This window comes from Magnolia sinica, chromosome 2 (genome assembly GCF_029962835.1).
Source record: "Magnolia sinica isolate HGM2019 chromosome 2, MsV1, whole genome shotgun sequence".
NCBI classification, from domain to species: domain Eukaryota; kingdom Viridiplantae; phylum Streptophyta; class Magnoliopsida; order Magnoliales; family Magnoliaceae; genus Magnolia; species Magnolia sinica.
This window is the reverse complement of record NC_080574.1, coordinates 89,263,178-89,273,736: the sequence shown is the minus strand read 5'-3', so window position 1 is coordinate 89,273,736 and position 10,559 is coordinate 89,263,178.

Below are 10,559 nucleotides of genomic sequence, written 5' to 3'. Positions count from 1 at the left end.
ATGGCCAGCAGAAGGTCCGACTGAGGGCCGATTTTCAGCATCTTTACGGCCTATCTGGGAGGTATTTCGACTTAGATTTGGGGCTAGTTGAAGGATGTTTTTTAGCTCCCTGTGTGGCCTGAAGAAGGCCTGGTTTCATCCTAAGGTTGAGGCCTGTTTATAGCTTGGATTGAAGCCCATTTAAAGGCCTGCTATAGCTCTCTTCACGGCCCAGTTGGAGGTCAGTTTCAGCTCATAGCATGGCCTCCAAACGTGGCTGGAACCTTTATGAAAGGAAGAAGGAAAATAAGAGAAGTTCAGATTGATAAGGGAAGGCTGACCTGTTCTTGCTCGCTGGTTGAGGTCATGGAATGATTTAGGGTTCCCCAATTTGCACTTCTCAATATCCTGCAAGGTTGAGTCAACAATTCCAAAATCATGTCTCTTTAAGTATAAAAAGTGGCATATAGTCTTATGACGAAAAGAAAGTAAATGAGACGGCAGCTGTTTATCTCAGACAGATAAGGAAGTAAGTAAGGTGAAAGAAGAGAATAACTACCTCAGGTGGTGTTGAACAAAGAAGGTAAAAGCAATAGTAGTTTCTCTCAGGATCTGAAATTTGGCAAACACACGATCTTTCAAGTAAGTTCTAATAGCTGCTCCTGATATCCTTCCATTCTTGTCAAATTGGATCTCCATAAATTTACCAAAACGACTTCATTGTAATGCCATGAAGAGAATAAAAAGGTAGAGCACAATAAGTTTTCTAAACATTAAAACTGGACCGCAAACATGATGGGCAACTGGTTTTCATCTCGTTCTCTTTCCAATACAAGATAAGTTCCTAGGTTCAAGAAAAGCTTCTGATTTCAGAAATAAAATGAGGGTTCGAAAAACTTAGTGTCATCCACTCCTTATCTGTTATAGCCGGATCCTGATTAACCACGGGGTTCATTTTGAACCTGCACCTTACAAAAAATAATAATAATTATTATTATTTTTCACCCATTCACAGATCTAATTCTAAACACATGCATCTATGACTATCATTGGAGTTTAGTCTTTGAATAACTTTAACTTTTCATGGGCATATCACGAGGGACCTGGATTGCCTACTGACGGTGCTATGTGGGTCAGCGCATGATGTATGTGTTTCATCCATGCCATTCATCCATTTTTCTACATCATGTTTGGGCATGAGGCCGAAAAGAGGAAGATCCAAATCTTATGTGGATTACATAAGATGAAACAATGATTATTGAACGCCCATTCATTTTTGGGTTCATGACCCGCGATGATATGGAAAAATGAATGGACAATCAAGCTCAGGACCCACATCATGGAAAGTCTAGATTAATAGACTGTTTGCAGTATGAAAAATATAAACCATCAATTTCCTTAGCCATTGATTGGATAGTTAAGATCATCTAGTCAAAAGTGATTTTTTTGAGAGAGAGGGGCAATTAAGGATGGACCCAGTTGATGGATTGTCCATATTGAGGGTTGGGACCAACATGGATTTAGGTACAAAGCATGTTCCATCAATATCGAGCAAGTGCTTGGCATCAATGAGATTTTTGAGAGGAATCCCACCATTGTTGAGAAAAACAGAATTTGGTTGCAGTACCAGAGCATAACTGGTTACCACAATATGTACAAGGAATATCGGGACACCACTCTTAATGGTGTTGTTGAGCAGATGTATGACAAGATGGCTTCTTGCCACAGGGTAAGGTCTCCTTGCATTCAGATCATCAAGACAACTACCATACCTGACTCGCTTTGCAAGAGAGAGAATACCAAGCAATTTCATGATTCCAAAATCAAGTTCCCGTTGGTGTTCAAGAAGGTTAGGCCACCAACTAGGAAGCTTAAGACAACATTCAAGGCATCGAGGCCTAATTTGTTCATGTAATTCTGATCAATGATGTATGCGACTTTGTGTTGCCAGATCAAATTCGTTGAAACTATTAGAAAGTTGAGATGCTTTCAAGTTATTTGGGATTTTAGTCTCTATGGCATAAGCTTTTATTTATTGGTTTTTATATTTTAGAAATTTTAAGTGTGGTTTAAGACATGATGGTGAAGGATATTAACTTGTTTTCTATTTCTAGAAAAAAAAGGTACAAGGCATGTTCATGTATATATAGTGTCAGACCTAGCACCAGGCTCATATGTTGGACATACATGCCATTTTTACATATGTGGGGCAGTTCACCTGTTCAATAGTGGAGATTTAAAGGATTATTTTTAAAAAAAAAAAACTTTTGAAAGACTTGAAGGAGATAATTGCAGAATGATCCACGACAATCCAGAACTAAACATACAGAAGTTTATTGAGGCAACAAGAAATGCATGAAGATGAAGTGAACTGCAGCTTCAGATCTAGAAGTCATTGGTTGTCATTTTCCAAGCCACCCATTTCTTTAGACATCCATTGCCACCTGATAAATGGACCAGCTTGATTCTTGGGGATCAAAGGGGCATTCGTCCATGGGGGCCACCTTATGAAGGTTATAGGTTGTACATAAATGTGTGTTGGAGACACATCTAACTGATGAGCAATGAACTTCATTTGAAATTTTGTCTAATTGGCTTATTAAATTGTGAGATCTCCACATCAATAGATTACCAAAAGTAGAAAAAAAAATACAAAGGGCCTATTTGGATGACTCATTGTGGTCCAGGTAAGAAGTTAGAAAACAAAATGATCTATTATAACATAATTCATTATGCTCAGAGCAGTAGATCATTGGTTTGTAACCTCATAATGTATTTGTAGTAGAATTTTCCAGCACACTAAAGATCTCCAAGCTCAGTATAAGAGTCCTTTGGAGGGGTTAGTATTTGGCTAGTGAGCCTACCAAAGCTCAATTCCATAGCTCACTAGTTAGGATTGAAAATTGGGCATGTACTGGGACCCAATTTCCAGACCTACCTCAACTCGGCAACCCAAACATTTATCCAACAACGCCTGTTTATCTAGATTGGATAAACATGATTAAGAGTGTTGATAAACAAATAAAGATCCCCACCATGGAACAATTGGGTTGGACCACTTGGGATTGGGATGAGCCGGGCCTAAGTTTCATCATAATCCATGGGTTTGGTAGAGACCATCTATAATTTCATTGATATAATTGAAAATCACATATAAGGGACCACAAATGAAACCAGGAAAACCCAACAAATTAATACAAAATAGCAAGGAACCATAACAAAAATCATCCAAGACGAAAGACAGGTGAACCCAGTCTAACAGGAAAATTAAAGATAAAATCAAAAAATTGAATCCTGCTTACTGTTGCAACATGATTTGCCAAACAAATATGGTACTTGTTTACCTTTCTGAAATACATGCAAAATAGCAACTCATCCAAATTCTTAGTGAAATTCAGAATTCGAAGCCAATAAGACTAAATCATTTAAGTCTAGTGGAACACCCAATTCTTTCTACCACAATGGAATAGAAATAAAAGTGAAATTATTTTCAAAGAATCAAGTTGAAACAGCTACAAAAATGCATAAAAGGAATCTAAAAATCAGGCCGATATAAAACTTAGGTGGGCCACACCACAAGAAACAAAAGGGATTTAATGCCTACCATTGGAAACATTTTGGGTGCCATGAAAGTTTTGTATTAGAATGATATTTGTACCTATACTTTATTTGAGTGGTAATAAGCCTATGAACGGTTTAGATGGTTGGCCCCAGGAAGGTTTCAATGGCAGATGTTTCCGTTCTAACTGTTTCTTGTGGTGAGGCCCACCTGAATTTTGTATCCACCTAAGTGATTGCGTCCTACTAGGGGTGAACACCGAGTCGAGCTGGCCTCAGTTCGGCCACTAGCTAATCCCAGCTTGAACTCAGCTCGGCTCGGTTTGGTCAGCAGGTCGGGCCAGTAAACCCGAGTTTCAGCCAAAATTGAGCCTATGCAGCGTTTTCACAAACACATACAGGGCACTTTCAGTTTCTCACTATTTGTAAAACAGCAGCAAGTATTCCTTAAACACCTTATATGCAACATCAAAATCAAGGAAAAATGGTATTTGTTTGGTGTGCATACCTTCCTTGCCACTAGCCGACACTTCGTTGAGTCATTTCATCAAACACTTGGTGAGCAATATCAATATCAAAATAACTGAGTCATTGAACTTCAAAGAAGAAATCCCGAAAATAAAAAAGAAAGAGAATTTCGTTTCATGAATTTAGCACTATTAAAAAATCTTGAATATATTAAAGCTGAGAAGATCAGAAGAATATCACCTTCCAGAAGTGAAAACCCTAATCCGTTGGATTTGTATGCCGATGAGGTGTGGTCGGAGCACCATTACAATGCCATTGTAGGGCAGCTGGGTTGCGGTAGAACAGAGCTATGACAGGGAGAGAGAGTGCGCCAGAGAGAGACAGGAGAGAGAGAGAGACAAGGAGAGAGAGTGCGCGAGAGAGAGAGAGAGAGGGAGAGAGTGCGCGAGAGAGAGACTCAGGGAGAGAGAGTGCGCGAGAGAGAGACAGGAGAGAGAGCACGCGAATTAGATTCTTTAGGCGCGGCTCTGTTTTGAGCGCGCACCCAAAATTGGGGATCTTCTAATGGACGGACCGATTAGGGACTCCATGGGGCCCACCATGATGTATTTAGTTAATCCATTCCTATCCATAATTTTAATAAATTATTTTACTTTAGGAAACCAAATTTCAGATATATCTAAGACCCAACTGGAACACACCATAAGAAGCAACTGTAATTTAATATCAATGTTTCCTACCGTGTGGTCCACTTGAGGCTTTGATCTAGCTGATTTTTTTTTTCAATGCCTAAAGTAATATTTAAAAATATATAGACGTCTTAGATATAACATATAGTTTTTTTAGGCCTCATAGAGCCCCTTACAACACTAATAATTATCAATGGTGTATCAACTTTTTAGCTACGGATTAAAACCGTAGCAAGTATATCTAAGGTTTATATCCGTAGAAAAATAGTAACGTGGTCTAAATCCTTTGCCCCTTTTTTTTGGTAGTGGGGCGCTCGCGCACTCCTACTCTACCTGCTCCGGGGTCTCAGCGGGGTGCCTGCCCTACCCATGGAGGATGGCTATCACAGCCTGGAGCATCTGCTGCAATTGATCAGCACTAACTTACACGGTAGGGGCTGTGCTGGTCTCGAATGGTGGCATAAGATTTGCAGGAGTCTTGGGCGTGGGAGCAGGAGGCTCAAGTGGGGGAATGGGATCTGCAGGTGGCGGAATAAGAATCTCAGGTGGAGGAATGGGAACCACATGCGGTGGAGCGAGGGCCGCTCGGGTCGCTCAGGTGCCTTGGGTGCCTCGCCTAGGTGGCATGGCCTACAAAAAAGAACAAAGGTGCCTATCAGCCTTGAGAACCCTCGAAGGCTTAGACATTAGGGACTTAAACTAGAAGATTACGTACTCGGGACCTAATTGTCCTAAGCTTATAGTAGATATGTGATGTTATTCTCAGTTATTCCTAAGTTATGCTCTGATACCAACTCATGTCACACCCTAGACTCAAAAACCAGGCTCACAAAATTTTCAATCGCCGAATCCAGTGTCGACAACCTCCTTAGTACCCCATTCTCGGCTCCTGGCACCCATATACCAGGTTCCAATCCTGGGATCCTATAAGGAGGATTTTCAACATAATTTTATTTCATAAGAAGGATAACCATAAGCATAACCCACAAATAACAACCAACGACATCACTACATATCCACTATAATAAAAAAAAACTTTGAGTACAATGCATAAAGGGAAATACAATGTCAATATCAAAGGCTCCAGAAACTCAGCGCACGCTCTTGACTCAGTGCTGCTGTAGCATCCTGGCGTGACCTACATGCAACGATCATGCATAAGCTTATAGAAAGCTTAGAGGGTGGTGTAAGTGTGTGCGTAAGGTAAGTGCTAAGTATGCAATATCAAAGTAATGTGAAAATATGTTAGTAAGTCCATGAATGCTATCAGTCAACTAAGGCAATACAATGCAAAGTATGAATGTTATAGGCCATACCAAGGCTATGCGATACAAGGCTTACATGGCCAATGTCATATGCGAGATGCAACTCAAGCATACCAATCCTCGTCTGACTCTACATAACAATTCGACTCATCTCTGGAATATCACTGGGGTCTAATACACTCTGCACCAGATTGTCGCCCTAATTGGACATGCAACCATCAAGTGAAAGAGACCTCACTATCCACATGTCTAGTAGTCGGCTAATATCTACCCGACACATTGAAAGCAGATACCCATTTACCAGCTGGTTAGACTCGGCCTAGCCTTGCCCTCTACCCTTGGGCGGATAAGGCCACACCCCCTTTCAATCGACCATGATACAGTTGAAGACATAGTCTAATGGTATTAAACTCGGCCTAGCCTTGCCCTCTACCCTCGGGCGGATAAGGCCATACCCCCTTCCAATCGACCATGATACAGTTGAAGACATAGCCTAATGGTATTCGACACTCATGCGCTCATGCAACCATTCAGTCTAGATGTTGGAGCAACCTCTTGGTACCATAAGGGTTTAGGGACTTTCACCCATGGACATCTATAGTGCCCACATGCTAAAACTAAAACATTTTCGGTATCCAATCCCGCCATCCATGATATGCCTATGGAGGTCACAACCATGATATCTCTAGGGCATATAGTAATCATATTAGACTAATGCAAGGTGCATGAGTCATACTATTCAGTTATGCATCAATCCTTCACGTACTGCATGCTCATGTGGGGCAACTCCATTAATTAGGGAGTTCCATAAACAACCGGTCCAATGGCTTATACTATGATTAATCACTCCTTATAACAAGCATACAAATGATGCATATGAGCATGTATCATGATATTATGCTAGCATATACTCAGTGAGTCTTACTAGATAAAGTATATTAGCATGACTATAAATAATCGACCTATATACATGGCAGTGTCCACAGAAGGACGGTGGATCTAATCCATAACATCAAAATTAGTCTTCAACAGTGGATATACTAAATCTGATATCACAGATTCTACCATCTATAGCAAGGGGTGGTGATGTACTAAACTATGGATAGCCTAAGCGTCATACTTATACCGAGTGGGCCTTAGAATATTAAGTGGGCTCCCTCACCCACTATATCATGCCATAACTGGGCTTCCTTATGGAGGCCTGGTAAGTACACAAGATGGTTTTCAAGGTTTGGATAATCCCACTAGCTTCAATGGGAGCCCAACAGTTTGGGGTAAGCCCATTAAGGTGAGATGGATCATACTAACAACAGTGGGGCTCCAACGGTTTGGGTTAGCCCACTAAGAGAAGATGAGAATGGGCCTAATAATGGGTACTTAGGGAGTTGTACAACAGGGACATTTAACCACTACTTACAATGTGGACATTTAACCACCATTGGTCCCAAGGTGTGGCCCATTAGAATCTATCCTATAATGGGCCCATGACCCTTATACTAACTAGAAAATGGATAGGCAACATAAATATTTTCACATACATCATGGTGGAATCACACATCACAATTGGGCCTTTCTTAAGGGCCTCACATACATCACATTGGGCCTCACCACATGGGCCTCACATACATCACAATGGGCCTCATCATAAGGACCTCATATACATCACTTTGGGCCTCACTCAAGGGCCTCACATACATCATATTGGACCTCATATACATCATAATGGGTCTCATCACATGGGCCTCTTATATATCACATTGGGCCTCACCACATGGGTCTCATATACATCATAACGGGTCTCATCACATGGGCCTCATATACATTAATTGGGCCTCACCACATGGGCCTCATTACATTGGGCCTAATGGGGCAGCCCATGCTTTAGTAAAAATGAATGGGCAACATGTACATCATATACATCAATGTGGACCCTGCACATGTAGCAGGTGGGCCCTCCACATGCCAGATGGGCCCCACCAGGTGGACAACATGGATATACAACGCATACATTTGGGTGGGCTGCTTACCCCGGCGTGGATAAAATACATCAGGGTGGGCCGCTGCCCTGGACAGTGTAGATCAAACACATCATGGTGGATCCCATTGTACCAAGCAGCTGAACGATGTGAATAATGCTCATACATTAAGGTAGGTCCCACGTTCAAGGATGGACGGTGTGGATTTCACATATACCTTATAGAGGGTCCCACCGTCCAGGGTCTGGACGATGTGGATACAATACATAAATCATGGTGGGGTCCACGTCCCAGCGAACTGGACAGTGTGGATGAAACACTTACATTATGGTGGCCCCACATCCCACGTGGATGGTGTGGAGGACACACACATCAGGTGGATCCCACCGTCCATGGCTAGACGGTGGATGGCATGGATGAAACACATACGTCTGGTGGGTCCACACGTGTGGCCCACCAACTTGTGTCAAGCTGACATTTGTGTTTTCAATTCGTTCAGGTGTGCTGGATGCCCAGCAGACGGATGGCCTGGATGGGGCGCGTCATCAAGGTGGCCTCATGTCTAGCAAATGGACGGACGGTCTAAATGAAACACTCGCATTTGGTGGGTCCCACGTGTACGTGGCCCATTAGAGTTTGGATCAAGCTAGTATTTGTATTTTTCCTTCTTCCAGGTTGGCCCGAAAATGGGCAGTAAGGTGGGCTCCATTAACTGGACGTCTAGAAAAATCTAAACGGTCTGGATTCGTGGAACACATCATGTAGGCTACACACATCGTCATCACCATAGAGAGAGAGAGAGATAGAGAGAGAGAGAGAGAGAGAGAGAGAGAGAGAGAGAAAACGTGTGATGGAGGGGCTCCACCACTATGAGCCCCTCAATACGTGCATTATACATCATACATTCATTAAGATGGGTCCCATGATTGGGTGGGCCCTCAAATCAATAAATCAAGGTGGGGATGTCATCCCCCCCTCCCAAATCATGGCGTGGCTTAAAACATCATGATGGGGTCCATGGAGAATGACAATAGTAAGAACGCATCAAACAGTATCACGTGAATGTCTAAGCGACTGATGAAGAAGCAATTGTGATGGACTGGTTACAAGACAGATGACATAAGAAGAAACAGAGGAAGCTGAATAGCGGCGAACAGTTATAGCAACCGTCAGAACGTAAGAAGGATCTAAATGATCGAACTAAAACTATAAATAGAAGAGGAATTCAAGAAGAAAAATCATCTCATTCCAACCAAATCAAATCAAATATTATCTTTCAATTACCAATCAATTTACATTTCATAATGTAATAATCTACTTCTTCTGTCATGCAAATTACATTTCTTAGTGTAATCCTTTAGTTTTAGCTTGATATTTACATTTCGTAGTGCAATCTGTAGAGTTAATCAAATAGTTAGTGATCTTAACTATAATTTGAGTCCACTCTTGCACGCTGGATTCTGTTTTTCACTTGGAAAAGCATTTTGCAGTTGTTTTCTTCGAATGATCGTAAGAATCCCTTTCTCATTTCCATTTATTTGTACTAAAAAATCCTTTTGTACAGAATGCAAAGTGCAACCCATCATCAAAGGAAGAACCCCACCATCTGAATATCACCTGATCCCGTTTACAAATTGAACGAGTGGCTGAATAGGAGACCAATCTCGCTAGATCTTGGTCATATACTAGGTATTTGCCTACCTTATTGCTTGGGGTCATAGTTGTTCGTTTGAATTGAGCCGCAATTTCAATTCTTCCATGCCACACACTTACAACCAAAAACAGAACCACACCACAGGATATAACATGGTGCCGCACTAAATGCTGAAGCCCAGGCCCGGACATGTGAATCAGCCCCGACTGCAGCTGCAGCCCAATGCCTGGGCCTGAACGGCCCACTTTTACCACTACAGATGTTACAGAGCAAAAACGGTCAGTCAATCCAAAACTCGGATGTGTGGGTCCTGCCACCCATTGTGAACCAATAACATTGCCATCAGCCGTTTCATGCCAGCGCCGATGTTAGGTGGACGTGGATTGTGTGCTCCCTCGCCTGTTTCTAGCTAGGAACGGACGGAGACTGACGGAGCCTCTTGAGGGGGCCACCGCCATGTATCGGTTTTATCCACACCTTTCATTCATTTTTAACGTATTATTTTAGACTATAAACCTTTTCAAATAAATAAATAAATAAATAAATCTAAGGCTCAAGTGGACCATACAGTGGGAATTAAACTCATACGGTTGAAAACTTCTTGAGAGCTACAGAAGTTTTGGATCAAGCAGATATTTGTGCTTTCTCTTTACTCATGTCTATGTGACTTATGGAGGTCCAACGGTAATTAGCCATCATAGTGGGTCCTAGGATGGTTTCAACGGTCACCCCGCTGCTTCCTATGGTGTGGTCCCCTTGAGCATTGGATCTGCCTCATTATTTAGACACATGTTAAATTGATATGAAAAACTGGATGGACGGCGTGGATAAAACCGATACATCACGGTGGCCCCTTTGAATCCCTGGTCCGTTCCTAGCTAGAGACGGACGGGTGAAGTACCCAATCTGCGCTCATGTTAGGTAGGGGGGCACAGTTTTAGATCTTCCACCTGACTCAGTTAACTGTCAA